Raw genomic sequence first — 21,264 nt, 5'->3', positions numbered from 1 at the left:
TGTTTAGAGGTGTCGCGAGTTCGATATCTGGTTCGTTCTTGTCAGAAACCTTCCTGACTCTGGGGTACATCAACATCAAAATCGGTGACATGACCAGAGAAAAAGATTACTACCGCAGGGAGTCCCACACCGAAGGGTTAGCGCACCAACCTTTCGGTGAGTATAAAAAAAGAGGCTGCTGTTCCGAATCGGCAATAAATTGTAGGTCACGGTCTAATTAGCTCCCCGTGTGTAGAAAGTGAATGTCGTGCGACAAAAACAATTAATGATAAACCTAATCCATGTCTCAATGACGACGTGGTGACGAACGTGGTATCGGTGACTATCTGTCTGAATTTTCCGGACATGATCTTACACACCATAAGCTTCTTGGTGCATTATGTTCCTACTGTGTATTTCGGTGTGGGTTCATGTTCCGTTCGGAAATCGATGTGACATTCATAATTGAGTAGTCATTCGAAATCGGTTTGGCTTCAAACTGTACGTTTCGGTCTGATTCACTTACGCAAGTGCACAGAACGATACAGAGAATATACGCAGGGCGTGTGTTGAAACTAGAATTTTAAATTCATAGAAATACGTAGCTAGTTCGTATCTAGTTCAACCCCTTAACTGTGGAATATGTTTTGGAAAAATGCATCAAAAATGGAATTATTTTTCCCCTGTTTAATTTCGTGCATTATATCAATATGAAAAAGATAAACTCAATTTGCAGGTGAAAATTTTTTTTTTTCTCGTCACAAAAAAAAAAAAACCATCGACTTATCGCAAACATCGTATTTTTCAGTTGCCCGAGCCCAGTTCGGCCACACAGGTAAGGGGTTCAAGATTAATTTTCCTAGCATCATCATCATTATTGCCTAACACTAACATATGCAAGAAGGGGGAGGTAGGTTCGTATTAGTAACCCTCCCGAACAGAGATTTCATTTTTTTTTTTGCAATAAAATAAACCTCCCCTTCGGAAAAAGAAAATGATGACCCCCCCCCCCCCCCCACGAGAAAATTCTGCTTACGCCCATGTTACACACTGAGTACAGGGATCTTTTTATTGTCCCATTTATGTGTCAGACATATTCACGTGTTTGGTGAAAAAATAATCTTAATATTAGGCAGCGTTTTGTTGAATATACATTAAATTCAAAACATTGGTTATCTTTACTCAAAGACAGTCATTCCCAAACCGTGGGTCGCGACTCCCTGGGGAGGCCACGTAAATGAACTGGGGGTGGTCGCGAAAGATTTTCCAAAATTTAAACATCTTAAAATATATTTATTTTATTCTTTTGCAACGTAAATAAATATATGTCAAACCTAAAGCGCACCTGAACTCTTAAGTGAGCTACTTATTTACCATGTATGTACTCCACTAATCAAAAGTAACTAATAAATTAGAAACTACATGGTGTCTGAAAAAAAGGAAACTCCCCTAATAATAGTGAAAATCTTAAAAACACGATAAATGAAAAATCTTTGTTTTTCATGCTTGCAGACAGCCCTGTAAATTTTAATTATCAAGCTTGACGAAATCATGTAGTTTCAGATTTTGATGATAGGAAGCCCTACAATCATTCAACCTTCATTGATTGTCAAACACATGTTGATGTATCCACTACATACTTAAATATAAGCTCGAGCACTGACCATAGATAAATAACAATAATATCTCATATAAAAATATATAAAATATGCACTCAGTGGCCAAAAAATTAAGAACACTCCTTACTCAAACTTCGACTCGTCCGTGCACTGACGTAATAAACCGGATTTGCGGATAAAAGCTTTCTCCTGGTCGGAAGCATCAGTTGACGTTGCAGTTTTTCTGTTCATGGAGAAAACAAGAGATTTGAGTGACTTCTAACGTGGCAGAAGGTGTGGTTCAGTATCTCCGAAGCCACTCACCTTCGTTTTTCTCGTACAACAGTATCTCGAGTCTTGAAGAATCGCTGCTAAGCCAAAAAACTTGAAGCAGAAAGTGCAATAGTGGGCGGAAACCACTTGTGAATGAAAGATGTGCCAGGTGACTGCTGCATTGTGTGCAGCAACAGAAGAGCTACAACGCAATAAATTGCAGCGCAATACGACTCAGGATCATCGCAAAGCATATCCGTACGCTCTGCAAGATGTATTTTGCAAGTAATTTGTTTTTTAATGGTGGAGTCCAACAATAGGCTCTTTGATTTAGCTGCAAAACCGAACAAAACTGCTTTTGTGGGCTAGAGAACGCCGAAATTGGACACTTGAAGAATGGAAGAAGGTTGTTTGGTCTGACGAATCAAGATTTCTTCTCCATGACGTTGATGGTAGGATCCGTGTGTGGCGCAAGCAACACGAAGCCATGGATCCAGCATGCCACATGACAACTATTCAAGCGAGTAGCGGCGGAATCACGGTCTGAGGAGCATTTTCCTGGTATATACACTTGGTCCCTTATTTCTATTGAAAACATCCGTCAATGCCAGCGCCTACCTTCACATCGTTGCTGACCATGCACGTGCATTTGTTTATGGCCATAATGTTTTCTGATGATGATGGCTATTTCCAGCTTGGTGTGAGAAACATGATTCAGAGTTTCAATTGCTTAAATGCCCCTCCCCCCAATCATCTCAACCCAATTGAGCATTTGTGGGACGAGGTTGAAAGGTCTGTTAAAAGCTACGAAACACCACTGTCTAAACTGAGGGAATTGAGAGCTGCCATTTTGTTATCATGGGCTAATATTCCTCCTCAATTATTTCAGCAATTTGCAGAGTTCATGCCTAGAAGAATATCTGCTGTCATCAAAGCCAGAGGACGTCCCACACGATATTAGTGGTAAGTAGCAGGGTGTTCCTAATTTTTTGGCCACAGGGTGTATATGTCTTAAGTCTACGGCACTGACGTATCGATCACAATGTTGGTTTTTCGAAAAATTCGAAAAATGCGGAGTTGAGATTACGCACATATGAATAGTATCGGTGCAGTGCCATCTATCGATTAAACCTCAACCACTTTACGTACAATCTTTAAGCAACAAATTTGGGTTATTTCTATTTGATGAATAAGCGATAAATCTGGTAACCTTGAACCAACCTAACAACAAGTTATGAAAAGAAAAAGGAAAGGAAAATAAAATATATATATATATAAGGAAAAAGTATAATATAGAGAAAGGTAGATAAGAGAGTTTTTTTTTAGAGTCTCTTTTCACCTCCACGTTAGGTGTTCTCTTTCGCTCTTACATGCATATACTAGAAAGATATCATATATGTGTGGGGAAAAAAAACATTAAAACAGGAGTATATAAAAAGAGGAAAAGCAACTGCAAAACTTCATTTGAATATTGTTACTATAAAGTTTCGCGATGGTGGAGAGAGAGGAAAGAAAGCACAGAGAACTCTTGTTTGAATTTATTCCACTAGCGTTTGTACTCAATATTACGTCCATGATAGTTAAGAGGTTGACTGAAGTTGAAAAAAGTTGGGGAGGGGTTGCCATAAAAATTCTTGTTAAAATAGGATTTTTTCAAAACAGACCGCCGCCTAACAGTCCAGTGGTTAGGAAGCTAGCTGCTGACTGCGCAGGTATGGGTTCGGGCTTAGATGTCTACTGTGATGCAAAAACAGTGTGTAGTTAGCGTAATAATTGAGTGATGTAATTTCACCTGGATGCCCGTGAACCTGGAAACAGGGGAAAGAGGAAGGAGTGACAATGAACACAATAAAAAAGGAAGTTGGTCAAAGATCGTTAGGCTTAAATAAAAAAAACAATATTTATTATGACTTTGGTCACAAAAATGATCATAAAACAAATGCTTGCATTTAGATCAACTGATTAGATTTTGTATAAGATTCATGTATAAGATTCATTCAATGTGAACATGTTTTGTAATTTGCACATATAAAATAGTAAAAACTATGCCTTCTATATCTTTGAGTTATCTAAATAAATGGGCTCTGCTCTATTAATATGTGATCATAAAAAAATTATTGTGCGCAATATAATAAAAAAAATAGTAGCGCTACATAAAAAAAGTACCTCACACATTTGCGGCGGCAAGATACTCGGAGGTGGAAAAGTAGCTATCAGTCACTTATCAGATTGATACAAGATGCGGCAAGATGGACGATATCATTCACACTATGAAGACGTAACGTTGAAGATGCGAAGTCATTTGCATGAGTAGATGATGGGATCATGTGATGGGCACACATGAACCTCCTACGTAATTGCGAGATGAGTAGATAATGCTGAGATCGCGGTTTTGAAAAAGATGGTCTTTCGTTACACTTTTGAATGCACATATGAAGTTCGTTCATTTCAAAAGAGAGTTTTCGGAAATCATAAAGATAATTTTTTTAAGTATTTGTCTGGAAGACCCAAGAACGAGTCTTTTCACGTTCGGAATCACATGTTGATTGTCCTTTTTCTCGATGCCAAGCAAAGCTATATTAAAAAGCAAGCATTGAAGCTTGGCATCACAACTTCTTAATGCAACTTTGATGCCAAGCAAAGCTCGATAATTCACACTTCGGCGATTTTAGATGCATTTTTTCTCGCCAGTTTGTGCCATGCGTGACCTTCTGTATATGAGAGGTGAGTTTCGTCAGTACCTCCTGGAGATAGAAGGTCTCCGCACTCTGCTTGTGACGTCAGTAAGTAGTCCATTTTCCCTCAGAATATTCAGGGGAAAAAAATTCCCTGCTCATTCCAGAATCATTGGTGTGAGGAAAAGAAATGACCGGGATCAGTATTGGTGATTTCTATGCCCCACATCCAATCACTATGCGGTATTTGTGAGCCAATCAGGAATATTCTACGCCAAAATAAGAAGAAACGAAATACGATACTGTGTTTCAAAATGTGGCAAACTTGCTAGGTAGTCTGAATGACGTTTATGGCAAATAGTGCAGAGGCCTTATATCTCTAGGAGGTGCTGGTTTCGTCCAGTTTTTTCTAGTTCAAACCAACGTTTTTTGGTGTATTCTGTGTCGGTTCTTCGCCAGTGCGTGCATGTTTGACAATTTCCGTCACAAAGTAGCGTTTGGTATTCTTTTCGTTAGGTGATGAATTTCTTGGAAGAATAGGCGAATGCTAAAAATAGCTTCACTTTTTGTAGGCAAAGGCCGACAAACACTTACGGGGAGATATTTTTGTTCTTGCAGGAAAGATCGATCCCACTATTAAGGGGTAGAGCAAAAATTAAAAAAAACGTTTCCTGCCATATGGCATATCTACTGACACTAACAAATTACCTTGACAGATCTTACGGATCTCTTGGGAATGCGTAAGCATCAAAAATACAAATACAAGGCCGCAACAGGCAAAATGCCCAATGAGGTGGCTGAGAAAAAGATGCCCATAACAAGTATCGATGTCATATATTACTAAAATACAGCAACTCAATTAAAAATGCACAATCAAAAAAATTATAAACAATATATGTATACATGATAAAATATTATACAATGCCCATACAGATTACATATGGTTGTCTTATTCTAAGTATGGATAGCTTCTCGATTTACCCCAACATGTTTGTCGTATTTCTTTTTAAGCGTGTCAATTGTGTTAGAATTTACTACCCCCGGGGGGTTAAGTTATTCCATTTATTAACAAACCTATAAGAGAAAAATTTCCTGCGGCACCATAACCTCGCATTGTCCCTTACCAATCGATACTGACGTCCCCTTGTAAAAGTAGTGGATTGACAGTGTGTAGCTCTTATCACTGCACCCCTTCAACCGAGTCTATGTCCCTCTGTAGGTATGGTCTCCAAAACCTTACAGCATACTCCAGTCCAGGACGAATCAAGACTCGGAAATGTGGAAGAATGACGTTCGGAGAACGCGAAGAGACATTTTCGAAAATGAAATCGAGTATTCTATTCGCTTTTTTGCTGAGCAATGTTCAGAAAATCTAATTCACTTTTCAATGAGAATTCCCAAATCGGTCACCCTAGTTGCATTCGGGATAGTGACACCATTCAACTTGTAAGAGAAACGTGGGTTGTTCGAACCAAAATGAGCGACCACGCACTTGTCAACGCTAAACTTCATGCTCCATTCATTTGCGCATGTTCCAATCCTATGCAAGTGAATCTGGAGCAACTCCCTATCGCTTTGATTCCCAACTACCCCCATTAGCTTCACATCATCTGCGAATTTGCTAACAATCCCATCGATACCTTGATCGAGTTTATCGATAAAAAAGTGAGAAAAGTATGAGCCAAGGACACTTTCTTGAGAAACTCCACTTGTGACACCTGTCCAATCAGAAAATTCCCCGTTCACCATAACCCGTTGTGACGTATCTCTCAATCATTATATCCAATTCAACAAACTGTCCCCAATCACATATGACCGCTTCAAGAGATAATCATGTTTGACCCAATCGACTGCCTTCTGGAAATCAAGATAAACAACATCGACGTTTTTACCATTCCCCAAAGTCTTGGTCACGTAATTATAGAATCAAAAGGAGGTTAGTTACACGTGACTTCCCTTCCTGAACCCATGCTGATTATCTGACAATACATTATTCTCGTCTATCCATTTCACCAACTGCCCTTTGATAATAATTTCCAAAATTTTCGAGAGGGAGTTCGTGAAACTCACTGGACTATTATTTGGACACGGTGTCTCTACTACCCTTTTTTAAATAACGGAACAACATTAGCAAGTTTCCAATCCCTTGGGACGATACCCTCAGCAACACTACTCTTGCAAATCTGCGCGACTGGCCCCAACAATTCATTAGCACATTCCCTGAAGACCCTAGGATAGATATCATCTGGTCCTGGTGCTTTGCTTGCGCATACATTTTTTAAAAGATTTAGGACCTCTCGTTATTTAAGTATTTAAAAGGGAGTTGTGCGCTTCACACAAAAAGTTCGGGAACCACTGCTCTAAGATGTATAGGAATCAGATTTAAGGCTATGTTCTCTCTCTCTCTCTCTCTCTCTCTCTCTCTTGGCACTGCTTGTATATCGTCAATATACTCTCAAATGATATTTTTTATTCAATTTAATAATAATTTAGCATGTGGAAGAAATAATTTTAACATATTTTCTGATAAGAAGTAGAAGTGAGATCGAAAAAGTCACGAAAAACACAATCACGGCTTATTCAGTGTATTGAAAATATATATTAAAAAAAATTAATGGGGAAATAGTGATAGGGGAAAAAAATAAAAACATCACATTATGTTTCGCTTTGAAATACGCATTTGTAGATCTATATAACTCTTGAAAATCGCAGAAGCGAGAAGCCTCCGAAACTTATATATACGTATGGTCCACTGTCATCTGTCAGAGATCCGAACATATAATCAGCCTCTTTTGAGAGTGAAGTGCTGCCATGTATATATGAACGGTCTCGTCATAAAAGAGCCCCGACAGAAAATTCACAACATTTTTTCTTTCTTTGAGCGCTTCATTGGCTGCTATGAAAAAATTCGAATTCTGATTGAAAAACTACCAAACTTTCTCTTCCACGGGAGAACTTTTCCGATATATTTTTTTTTTTCTCTTCTTTATGATGGATAAAAGCTGTCTCTGCTTTGACTTATATTCAGTGTGTGCGCGCATACCTCGCTTTGTACCGCACATAATATAGGACGCAAATGATAGCACAACTGTACAGTAGTAGCGGTTGAATTAAGCAAGGCTGCCTGAAGTCGGCCATGCGTCTCCGTTTCGCCTTCTCGATCTCGAAATTAATGTACTGTGGTTCTGAATGTTGGTGTTTAATCAATGAATCGATTTTATTTGCTTTTTAGGTAACTATATCACAGCATTGTGCAGCTTGATACTGCATTATGTAATAGATACTCATCTTTACAACAAATAGCTTATTGGTATTCGTTGTTCTCATTTTAGGGCTAATCCTTTTTTTAAATTATTCTCAAATATGCGTTTTGTTTTATTGACATCAATTTATGAATAAGAATTATTGTTTGCTTTCGTATCGGAATACTATAATTCACAAGTACGCAAAACCCATAACAGTAATCACATTTTGAATCATGTTCACTTCTCTTTCATACATGAACAAATTCCATTCAATGAAATTATTTTCTATTTGTATAGAATATTTTCTTCACCATTTATTATCGAAGAATCAAAGAAGTTCCCTATGCAAATAAAGAAACAGAATAAATGAAAATATAATTTTTGAATGTACAACGTGCCTTTAACGTGACGAATAGTCATTTCTCGAGGAACTGAAAAGAAAAACGTAACTTTTTATGGAAAGTGAACTAATAAAAAAGATGACCACTTTCAAGCATTCACGTACTTTTGACGTGACAGATGGCCATTTCTCGAGAATCCAAAGGAGCTGTGACATTGGAGTCTGGTTCAATTGAAAACTCGTAAACACTACAAGGAAGTTGTTCATTATCATCCTCACACGCTCTTTATATATTTCTATCGAGGGGATAAATGAAATAGTTCAATTTATATTTACACATGTATTTAATATAAATAAATATTTATACTTCTATTTGCTTATACAATAGGGTATTCGAATCAAATGTTTCCAATTTCAAACAATGATTAAAAATCAGTAATGTCACGTAGGATAGTGGTATTAAAAAGGTTTTGCTTTCCCAACTCTGAGAGTTAGACCGTAAATTCACTGAAAGTGTCGTTATGCATGGTGACATTCTTACGAATAAACAAAGAGAAAAATGATGACACCACAAGAGAAGGTGCAAATTGTTCTGTGAAGTTGTTGGTTCGCACAAAGGTGAACCTGATTTTCTGTCCGGAAACTTTTTTCCTGCAGATAAAACAACATTTCATGTGTCCAACAGGGTTGAGCACCATTGCCGAATTTATGGGTCAGAGAATCCCTGTGCAATTTTTGAAGTGGAAAGAAACAATCTCAAAATCAATGTATGGTGGGTGCTTCCATGTGGTACTGTCATTGAGCTTTTTTTTTTCTATGAGACATTTGTGACACCAAACATTTACCTAGATATGCTGCAACTTCATCCAGCACCCCAAATGCAATACATTTATAGCCCAATGTTGTCTTCCAGTAAGATGGAGTCTCTCCGCACATAGATACGGATGCTCGATCATTTTTGGACAGAACTTTTCTAACCGATGGATCAGAGGCGGGGGTCCAACAGCCTGGCCACCCAGTCACCATGTACAACGCCGCTGTAGTGGTCGAGTGGTCATAGTGACGGACTCCCATCGTGAGAATCTGGGTTCGAACCCCACCGTCGCCACAATGGTGGTCACCTGAAGTTGGTTTTCTGTGGTTCCCAACTTCGAGGCGCGAACGCGGGCTGATCTACCCGTTAAAAAGTCTTGTCACAGAGATCACGTCACCGACATGGTTTAAACTGTAGTCCCAATTTTTAATGAGAAATCCACACGGATTGGTTAAATTCAGGTTTTTAACCAATCTATATTCATCTCTTATAAAAAAATTGTGACTACAGTTTAAGCTGTGGTGTGTGTGGCACTGTGTGGCCACAGTGCCGCTGTGGTGGTCGAGTGGTTATAGTGCCGGACTCGTGATGCGAGGATCCGGGTTCGAACCCCACAGTGGTGGTCGGCTGAAGTTGGTTTTCTGTGGTTCCCAACTTGAAGGCGCAAATGCGAGCCGATCTCCCCGTTAAAAAGTCTCGCCACAGAGAGCAACAGTCCTACAACGATAAATCATTCAACCATAACACTTCACTCATAGTTAGTAAAACTGGGGGCAGATGACAGCACTACACATAACAAGCATTACACAGAAACACACTTTACGTCAGGTTGCACTACACGTACACGCACATTCCCGCATGTACCGATTCGTTGGGGGGTTCCGGGGGGGGGTAGCAGTAGTAGGTAGGGGCTCGGTGATCCATGATGTTCTTAAGTCAGCCACCTCGTTGGGCAATTTGCCTGTTGTGGCGTTGTATTTGTATTTGTATTTGTATTTAAACCATGTCGGTGAATACGCCCCCTATAAAGATACAACTACTCAATCATTACACTTCACTACTACACATCATTACACATAGTTAGAAAAACTGATGGCAGATGGCGGCATTACGCATATAACAAGCATTGCACAGAGACAAACTTCATTTCAGGTTCACAACACGTACACGCACATTCCAGCATGTACCAGTTCGTTAGAACTTCCGGAGAGGAATATGGATGAGGTGCATGTGTGGTTTAGTATATATAGTAGTCACCATATACAACTCCACTAGATTTCTTCTTCAGGAATGCGTTAAAGAGAGACAGCCAAAAGATTTATGATCTGCAAGATCTTCGTGTTAGAATAACAGACGTTATTGCTGCTGTCACTCCGAAAATGCTGCAGAGGACATAGCTGGACTTCCACTATTGATTAGTATCATTCGAGCAAAATAAAAGCAGCATACGTGGAAGTGCACTGATTTTTTATGTGAATACGTCTTTTAAATCATCTAACGATACTCGATACACTCTTAAAAAATTGCGTAAGGAAATAATTAAAACGCATATTTCTCAAAAACAAAAAAAAAATTCACAATATATATCAGTATTTTATATCTGCGGGTAGACCTCGTTAACACAAATCCAATGGTATCATTGTGGTTTTAATACCTCTTCCTGTCTGGGCACCAGACCCGCGGCCCGCATTCGTAATGAAAAAGTTTACGCTATATCTCGGAAGGTACGCAATGTAAATTGAAGATATGTAAAGATATTTGCGAGACCAAACCAATGGTACCAGTTTGGTTCTAATATTCCGCTATATCTCGAGAGGTTCTCAACGCAAATATAAGCCAATGGTGTCGTCTGTGTTAGGTATTTCAAAGAGATATCCAATGATATCATTTTTATGTCGGTACTTATTATGCGATTCAAGGACAAAGAACTTATTCACGTCAAAACTTGCGGCCGTGTCTATGACACAGCCTACACCAATTTTTTTTTCTCAAAAACTTTGTTGAGTTTGCTTCCTATTTATATAATTTTCTTATCCTTTCCAACTTCTTGTAACGTGTGAGAACTTCTCAAAGATCGTTACGTACATTTGAACCGTACACCCTGTACATATACTTCGTTAACTCTTTGATGTGTAATAAGACGATCATGAAGGTCGTGCTTGATTGGTTTCTATTTTTCTGAAGTAACTGGAAGCGATTTTTGTTAGATTTTTTTTATTTCGATAACTTTTTTGACAGTTTATTTTTCCATCAGTATATATATTGCGAAAATAAATAAATACAAAATGCATAAACGATACATGTTTTCGATCATAATTCGGCGTCAAGTAATTAAATTTTAGTATTTTATAGGAAACTCGAATTTAATGATTACATTTTTTATGTGTGGAACTCACACACACACATAGTATCTTATAGAAAGCTTTATTGCAGTAATATATGCATATATTTAAGTATAAGCCATACTGTATAATTCATCCTTCCTGAGTAAAACAGATATCCATAAAGGGGTTCGATTACAGTGACTATGTTGAACTTCTGTGATGATGAAAGGAAGGTTTTTGTAATAAACAGCTCTTAAACCCTCTCAATGGCCACTTTACTGGTGTCATTTACGGAAAATAAGATATAAGAGAGCATTTCACTGTAAGGACTCTTCTCATTCTTCAAGGATTTTGCCCTCGCTATTCATTAGTTCAACGTCGCCTAAAGTTAGCTTAGGTTTGCGCAAATTGCAAAAAAGTGTTGTTGTGACGGTAAAAGCTCTTCATCAGCATGGAAACGACCCTCGATGTCAGTCTAGTCTCTAGTGAATACAGCTTGTAGGAGTTATTTTCACTTATCAAAAAAATGCATTCTCTGCATGGAGACGATATCTTCTGTGGAAACTGAGTCTTAATCAAGACATTCATTTGGAGGAGTTATGTACTGATATTTCTGGGTATAATTACACGTTCTGCCATGAAAGCATTTTTGTAATATTTCTGAAATATTCTGTGACTTTTGCGTACATCATTCAAATGTCATTTTAAAAATATCCTTATTATGCGTTATATTTCTGATGCTTGAAATTGCTACGTGTAAAATATAAATAGTAAATCGGAATGAATACAGTGAGCTTTGAGTTTTATGGTTAAGAAAAATGACAGTCCTTGTTGAGACAGAAATGTTGTTTCAGAAATTATTTGTTTTCCGGTGAAACTTGTAGAACAGCAACTACTTCTAAAACGTGGACACTAATCACAAAAAAATCTATTTATTTCTATCGATTCTTTTTCCAGTCGATTTTTGTTATCTGATCCAACTGCGTTTTCATTTCTTGAAAATTGATGAAGGGCATAGGTCTTCGCGTTACAAGTGTGATCGTTTCCAATGTCAATATGCTGGTCAGTCAGAGTTCAAGAATTCGTGGTAAGATTTAGATAAGGATAAAAGAAAAAAAGAGAAGGGGGTTCTCTCTGATCTCTTTTTAGACATCGATTCGTCGTTGTCTGTGGACTAGACGCCGAATGATTGACGCTTAGAAGCAAACAACAAAAATAAGAAAAAAAAAAACTAGACAGAAAAGAAATTGCACAGCCGCTTATCTCGTAAGAGCTCGTAAACTTTCTAAGATACGCACACACGTACACACTTAGTCTCTTACACACAAATCATTGATTACTTGCAGACACACACACACACACACACACACTCCCTCTCTTATACCACAGTCAGTTGCAGTCCAAGCTTTCATCTTATATATAAACAATTTTTCTTTCAGATTTTCCGTCGGTCATCGTCGAAAATAATGATTTATGGCTATAATGATTGTCTGGTTGTCAAGCGAAAATGTCTCAAATGCATCACGTATTCTGACTTTTGTTATGATGCTGAGCTTTATACGGTCATGGACTGTCATTTTTCTAGACCGTCATATTCCTGGTTTGGTCGCTTATACAAGCGTTCCCGATTTCATATTTGGTCTTTTAGTGTAAATTCACGTACTGAAAATTATGTTTTCACTTACTGCATTATATTTATATGTTCCAAAACTGTATTGGTATATTTTTGGAATTTAAAATAAAATTCAAGATCGAAAATCAGGATAAAGTATCTGAAAATTTCAGTTTTGAAAAGTCATAAAAAAATCAAATTTCTCTGTAGAGAAATTTTACAAAATGCAGTGGTTAATTCGAAGTCGCCCCCCCCCCCCCACCCACACACACACACACACACACACAAAGTCACTGGAGAAAAAGTTTGAATTTTTCAATTTATCCATCCTGGATCTGTAAAATGACTACAAATTGCAACTTAATCAACATTCACATAGGATAATAATTACCGATTATTAAAAATTTATAGTCGATTACAAAACTGTTTGCCAAATTTTAATAATTATGATAAAAATTTATAATTTTTGTAATTTATCTTACATGCTACATTATTCAACTGTTCTGGAATCAGCATCACTGCAGAATTTTTTGACCACGCTCAAAACCTGATTTAAGGAAACAGTTCATGATCCTCCGTTGTGAAACTATTTCCCAAATTTCTCTTATCATTCTCATGCTATCAAGGAAATATACTTTCATTACTTTCTGATAATTTTCATACTCTTAATGACAACAAAATGATTCAGATTTTGAATGTTACACCTTGATCTATACGTTGAAAAACATAATCGGTATTAAGTGGTACACAGTATCGATGTAGTTCTGCTGAACAACGTTAAAATAGGTATTAAATTATCAGAAAAAAAGAGTAGAGAAAAATGGAATTTTTTCAAACTTTCATGTCTTTAAAAATGTATTGCTTCACAACTTAATCGAGAAAAGCAGTCTGGCTTTTTTTTGTAGAATTTTTCCAAACTAAATTTGCTTGTACAAAAATCATAATTTTTTCCCTCCACCTTTGAATTATCTAAAATATTCGAAAAAAGTTAGAATTAACGAGAAATTTTAACATTGTATAAAAATGATGACTTGAAAAATTTTTAAACAAAGTTTTATGCAAACGCAACGTCAGTCAAAATGGGATAATGTGACTGCGTGTACGCTGCTACAATATTTATTTTATCTTTCCCACTAGGTTTTTGTTCATTTTATTTATTTCCAGGACTGAAAATTGTGTACAAAACATTTTTCTTCCTATGTTTTATCTTCCATTACATACCCTCCATTTTCTCGCAAACTTTCATCTCTGTTGTTTTTTTTTTTTTTAAATTGCAAATAATGAGATTTTTTTACTAAATTTAACCTGAAGGAAATTGTTTGATGATCGAAAAGGAATTCTTTTAAAAAAGGATTTGTTTCTGTTCAAGAAATAGCGAATTCCTCGCACCCGCTGCGAGTATTTAATTCCGAAAATAATGGAGTTGTTCGAAACTTTTTTTTTTCTTGTCGAGAATAAAACTCTTATTGCAATTTCATGCTACATAATCGATGGCTGTTATCAATCACCGTTAGCTAGCTTTTAAGGGAAAAAACACAAACAATATTGAAACACAATGCAAACGCTTCGATATTTCGGTTTTTATAAGAATGATGTCTATTCACCAATATGGCTGAATAATAACACTCTGTTCATATAAGTTGCTTTTCCGAAGTTTATAGCATTTTTTATGCTCATAAGAGATTAGATTTGATATTTGTTGATACATCTTAATGTTTCCGTCTCTTTCATATCAACCGGTTTTGTTAATATCCGAAGCGATTACTATGGAGCGAAATCAATTTCAATGGATTAGACCAGTGTCTCTCAACCTTTTTTAGCGCACGCCCTTTTTGAACAATATTTTCTTCTCGTGGACCACCATCCTGTCTAGGGCTCCAACCTCAGAGAGCTAGACCCTTTCTACTTATTCAGCTGATTCATTTGGTAAATTTATAGCAAACAAAATTTTTTTGTTATTAATAAAGTCAGTCTCTGGCCTCGAACTAGAATTCAGTAAGCTTCTTTCTTGCCGTGGTTCTACGCGAGACTGTTTCATCATTATGGGCTCTCCAAAAAAGTGATGTTCTTTGGGCCTCGTACTTAGCTGTAAGCTGCAGCTATTTACATACTCCTTCTCAAAAATCATAGTTCACTGATCTCATCATGTGGGCCCCTATATGTACACGAGGTTCCCCTCAGCCATGCTCGGATGGGCCTCCGCGTGTTAAGATCGGCCCTGGTTCTATGGGTGATTCTCTCTGCTATATTCTGAAAGTAATTATACTCTTCCCCAGGGCCGCAACTAGATGCTTGGTCAGCCGGGGCAAGCACGCATTTTGACGCCCCCGATAATGTTGAAGGAGAGGTTAAAGAGTGAAATTTGCGCCCCCTCTAGTCCGGCGCCCTGGGCACCAGAACCGCCTGCACCCCCCTAGTTGCGGACCTGCTCTTCCCCTCCCCCATATTTCACTTGACAGCTTTATTCCTTCACATCTGAATCAACTGTCCCCCCCCCCTCTAAATACAAATCATGGCTCCCCCGTTCCACTTCATTTTCACCCATGGCCTCCCTGAGAATATATCCCAGTACCCCCATGTTGAGAACTAAAAAAACAGAAGAACTGGGTTACCGTCACACAGGGCCGCAACTAGAGGGGAGCAGGCGGGGCTGGTGCCCCGGACGCTGAACCAGAAGGTGCGCCGAATTCCCCCTTTAACTGCTTCCTCTACGTGCAAGAGGTGCCAAAATTCCGGCTTGCCCCGGGTGACAAAGTATCTAGTTGCGGCCCTGTCGTCACACATTGAACACAAAATTAACCTTTTAACGGAAAATGTTTCCAATTGGGAATATGGGTTTTATTTATTTTTTAGAAAAAATATTTTTTTGCATTACTTTTTTTCCTGAACATCTGACATTCCAAATTTAATTTACAAAACAAAAATTTCGTTCATTTCAGCCGTTATGTCATCATTTTAAATTTTTTAAATCATCTATTTTTAAGGAAAAGAATAAAATTTCGTTTTTAATGTTGTTTCTATGGGCATAAGCAAGTCCAGAAAACATACAGGGAATTATTTTTTTCATAAATCTTATGGTTGATATCTCTTAACCAGTGTTTCTCAAAGTGTGCGTCACGGCTACTAGGGGCGTCACCAAACTTTGTCGGGGGTGTCGTGGTGAGTTTGAGATATTGATTTGTGTGCCTATTTATGCTTTGAAGATCTTTTATGTGGGAAAATATCTAACAAACTATTCTGGGGAGCCGTAGATGAATCATGAATTGGGAAAGGTAGTCGCGGGGGTGACAAAAGTTTGAGAACCACTCCTCTAAATCAAAAGATCAGAACGGGAAATAACAGAAAAAAAATTGAGAAAAATCAATGCAAATCTCAATTTGGCTGCTCAGAGCCGAGGGTGCTGTGGGTGCTAGCAGAATTTTGTATCATGCGGCTCTGAAAACCCCAGAATTAGTTGCGAAATCAGTCTGCAATGAAAAACTCAAGTCGAGCACCCACAGGTCCAAAACGCTCCCGGCGCCTCTGCACTACCATCTTAGTCTGTTAATGGGGAAAAAGACGATTCGATTTATTTTGTTTATTACTATGTGATTTCCACTGATGTGTGCCTTTGTTGCTAATTATCAAATCATGAAACCTGTATTTCAGCGCAGTCCTAAAAGTTGATTTTACTGGAGAAAAATTTACAACCAAAAAATCCATTTTTTACTATATTTTGCTATAATTTATTCCTTTCTATTACAGCAACTACCGATATTTTGGTTTGATGCTTTTTTAGCATTGATAAAACAAAACTGAAAAACAATTGAATGTAAAATGCTATATAATGCAACATTTTGCTTTGAGGTTACAGAAATTATGAGAAAAAATGGAATAAATGTTGCAATCAATTTTGATTCAACAATCAAAATCAAATAACAAATTTTAGTATTGATTCGGAAATATTATCAAATGAAAATAAAAATATCCTGTATATCAGTGCTTCTCACCCTGAGGCCATATGACCCCCCTTGTGGTTCTAAGATATTCCAAGGGGGCCACGGGTGAAAATCAAGTTGAAATGCAGCCATGACAGTTTGTGCTAAGAAGGCCACAAAGAGCTATGAAAAAAAAATTCCGATGTAAAGTTTTTGAAGTGAAAATATGGTGGGAAAAGTGTGACTCCTTTCAGAATGAAACAGAACTGTCTAAATGCATAGACCCACCCGGACACAGCCCAAAGTCCTCCACGGTCTAGCCCCGTTTGGGATATTAGCATATCAATAGGGAAGGTCCATATGATGAGAAGTGGATGTACCTTGATTACTTAAGAGCAGAACCCCAGAACATAATTTTGCCTAAAGGTCCATGGTGTGAAAATGGCGTGTCGTGCCCCCCCCCCCAACAAGGGTGGGGTTAAGGGGCCCCGACTTCCCGAGTTGGACCCCTTGACGATTGTTTATTTTCTTTTTTTTCGCACTATACGTTCTCTATATTGAGGTCCTAGAAAGGTTGAGCTTACAGGACCTGCTGTAGGATGTGGTGGGCCATGGGCAGTGCCGAGACCCCTCACTGAATCGGGGGTCCACTTTACTCATGGAATTTTTGTTCATTATCAATTCGCTCACAAAATCAATTCAATTAATAGGAAGGGTCTCGTTCTTTGATGGGGGGGGGGGGGGACCCTGAATAAAGCAAGGCCACGAGAAAAAATATAGTTCAAAGGGAACCATGAGCGAAAGAAGGTTGAGAAACACTGCACGAAAACCACTTGTTATTTTCTCCAATAACAAAAAAAAATCGAGATAGAAATAGCTGGCCCGTTAAAGATACCGATATTGTAGTTACGTTTTGTGCCCGATAGATGGCGGTAACATTTGTTGTCGTTTTTGCCGCAACTCCAGGCCTCTTGTAAGAGCAGCAGCAGCAACCACGAAGTGAAAGCAGCGTAAAGAGTCGCGGTAGTGCTTTACGCCGAGCTAAAACCGTAACTCGTTTTAGCCCGACTCGTCTTGTATAACAGTTGCATTTTTCAGACGCCGAGTGTCCACGATTTCGTTTGTTGCAATGTGACTCTTTCTATTTTTATCAGAAACGGCTAGAAGGATACTTCTTAGCCAAGAAAATGTTATCGATTTCTTGTTCCTGGCATTATAGCCATATTCATTAAAGGAAAGACCCATCGTAGATCTCATGCTACGTGTGAACAGGTAAGGTTTCCTATCTAATCTCTGTAGTTTTTAAAGCATCAACCTTGAATAAATTTAAAAGAAAAATCTTCACACACACAGCATATTGTAATTACTCCCAAAACAAAAGATCCTATTTCGTGTGAACTAACTGTTGAACATCTAAAATAAGCCATCTCGTGGCACTATTATTATTGCTACTGAGCCGTGACTACCTTATATGCTCAATAAATCCTTTCGATCATAAAACACCGTGATAACTTTCAATGCAAAGTGCATCGATTTTTACCCTATTTATTTCTTATTTAAATCGCACCTTTATAAACTTACGAGTCATTTAACAATTAAATTTGTTGAGTTTCTGTAAAACAATTAAGGTGCTTCGATGAAATGTCGTATCGGTTTTTCATTCTGAATAATAGCATATGAGTAGTAATATCATTTCATGGGTACTGGATCATCTCATCACTGGCACCAAGCTTTGTAAACACAGGTTATGACGTAACACATGCGCGTGCCGTGGCATCTCTCGTCAGATTTATTCTTTCAAAATATTAAAGTTCCACATGTTTGGACTAGGAATCAATTTTTTTCTCCTTAAGATTAGGTACTTAGTTATCAGTTGGGAAAATTCTCCGTAATATTCGTGGATTTTTTTTTTCTCAGTTTCAATCGTGTCCGAAATCGGTGAATAAGAATTAACTCGTGATTGAAGTGTTTTGTCAGACGCACGGTGTTCATAATCTGCATAGAACGATGACTAAGATACCAATGTTGATAGAATTTTTATTCGTCGTTTGCAGAACCTTCTCAATTTTAGGATCAATAACATAATCGCCTTTAAATTAGAGGTCGAGCAGTCGGAAACTGGGTCAAAATTTAAAACTGTTGATATGATTTTGGAACATTAGATCTGATTAAAAATGTAACTGAAGATAATCGTCAATCCCCCCCCCCCCACATTAAAGATTATGATGCTTGTCCTTAACATATTTTGTTCTTAATGCATCGCAACCTTCATTGAAATCAGGACGAGGGGATTATTGGTTTAATACGTTTCTTATCGTGAATTGACTGTTGAATGCTTGATAAGTTTTGCACTTGGCAACTTGGTGTTTTTTCGGATATTGAGATATCCGTTTCATTCTATAGAAACAAAACAAATTTCCTCATTTGGTACCGTAACATCACTCGAATACAAATTCGTGCATCCAACACTATTTAGTTTATCGTAAATATTGTTTTCCATGTCTAGAAACATTCACTAATGAAGTTTTCCTTAATCTTATTGCGTCTTTCTATTAAACGAAATTGTTCTGTCTATGCATGGTTTCAGCCTTTGCTCAGGAATACTAATGATCTGAATTCGTTTTCATTATTGACAAAATCCATTTCTAAACTTTTCCCCTCATTTTTTTCCTAAAATAATTTATTGTGGAAAGGGACACATTGGTGAGGTCAAATTAAATTAGAGGAAAGCTCTAAGATTATTTGTTCAAACTGGTAATATAAATACGAAGAACTCTAAATACACTGCAGCGTCTTTTTGTACCTCGTAATTGCTTCGATAGTTGCGGATACGTATAAATTACCACAACTTATCATTGATTGCAGCCTTCGACGTAAATCTTCTGTGTCTCCAAAACTTAAATAGCACCTTTTATGTTTATATTTTCTATGCTTATGTAAGATGGAGGAATTCGCGAAAGTTGTCAGATGTAATCAAATTAATGGCTCATTTTCTGTGGAACGCTTCGTAATTATGAGTAATTTGTATGGACCAAGAAGAAAAAAAGTAACATTCGAATCTGGAATATGAATCAGTGTTATGTTCGAACGGGTTTTTCTGTTGAATTTTTCATCGGGAATTATTCAAGATGAATCGAAGCTCTTTACTTGGTGAAAAGCTTTGGTAGAAAGTGAATGACGCGATGCTTTGACGAATATGAAGGTCACAGGTTAGTAATAACGTGAATTGGGTCAGAGTAATTCCTGCTACCGGTTTCATTTGATCACTTTACCCGTTATGCTGGTTCAGTCTTTTTGCCCAAAAGAATCCTTTTCTCCCCTGTCGAATAATAGAATTTTTTTTTTTTTTTTTTGTGTTTCTTCTATCATTTAATTTCCTTTGAATTCTCCAAAGAAATTGTCTCGGACATGTTTTCTTTTCCATTGCGTGTGATGCTGAGAAAGTTTTGTAGCACAAAACGACTTTCCTTTTCTTGCATTATCCAACTTGACATTTATCCTTCGGTTGTACCATTTTAGGTCAAGAGTTATTGAGTTTCCAAAGACTTTATTTTTTGCTTCAGACTTCCAGTTTAGTAATTGAATGGAATTACATGACAATTTATGTCGCTCTTTTTTTCAATTCAAAGTTCCCAAAATTTAGGATAATTCTCCATAGAATTGTTATTTAATTTATTAACATAGTATCGTGTCGTCTTCGAGCTTCGCATTTGTTTTTTGTTCACATCTAAGATTGGTGTTTCTTGACCTTTTTCTCTCATGAACACTTTTGACAGTATTCTCTTGTCAAAAGTGTTCATGAGCGAAAAAGGTCAGGACCTACAAACAGTACAAATGTAATTCAATCATAACACATCACTCACTTCACTTCTGAAATATAGATGGCAGCACTGAAAAATCAAACACAACACTACATACGCACTCAGACTATTAGGTACACACACAGTTACACTTCCGGCACAACTCACTAGGTAGTAAATCGCCCATAGATGGTGATAGACCTGAGTTGAGCTCGGTTTGAAAGGAAAAAAAAGTATCTTGTTTCCCCCCAGTCTTGACCAGGCTCTCCGCGACCCCTTCTTATATATTAAATTGATTTCTGAATAAATTTATAGCGTATAAAAATTTGATGAATGCGGTTTATCTCCGAACCACCAGGCTAGAGATCTGTTAGCTTTATTCTTCTGGGGGTACTTTTAGTAATTCGAATGAATTATAAAATACTTTTTTTCACGCCTTATTTTCATTTAAATGCCTAATTTCTTTATTTTTTACAGCTTTGTGGCCCTTTATTCATCGGCCACGTATATTCTTTTCACTTCATTTTCACCCATGGCCCCCCTCCCCTTAGACTACGGTTATAGGGGAGCGAAGAGGTATATGTCATGTCCAAGGTTGACAAAAATAGAGTTTAGCCATTCTCATTTTCCGTTGATGACAATTTTCAAGTATATTCAATAATTGGGAGTTAAAATTCCAAATTTCTT

At 37.5% G+C, this 21,264-nt stretch overlaps 1 protein-coding gene across 6 annotated transcripts in view; it reads left to right on the top strand.

Moving 5' to 3' along the window:
- LOC149080668 (E3 ubiquitin-protein ligase MARCHF8-like) overlaps positions 1-21,264 on the top strand; it is a 121,496-nt gene that overhangs the window by 11,248 nt on the left and 88,984 nt on the right. Inside the window, exon 1 of one of the 6 annotated variants that reach the window (XM_089239861.1) lies at positions 17,774-18,049. The exons of 4 other annotated variants lie outside the window; for them this stretch is intronic. The gene's annotated coding sequence lies outside the window, so the exon portion shown is untranslated. Of the gene's footprint in view, positions 1-17,773; positions 18,050-21,264 lie in introns of those variants that run through there. One more of the 6 variants, XM_089239862.1, reaches the window with a different exon arrangement.

This window comes from Pholcus phalangioides, unplaced genomic scaffold (genome assembly GCF_987345545.1).
Source record: "Pholcus phalangioides strain wild (caught in Gottingen) unplaced genomic scaffold, Ppha-v1.0 ptg000011l_1, whole genome shotgun sequence".
NCBI lineage: Eukaryota > Metazoa > Arthropoda > Arachnida > Araneae > Pholcidae > Pholcus > Pholcus phalangioides.
The sequence above is the reverse complement of the archived record's forward strand: the minus strand, read 5'-3'. Positions and strand labels throughout refer to the sequence as shown.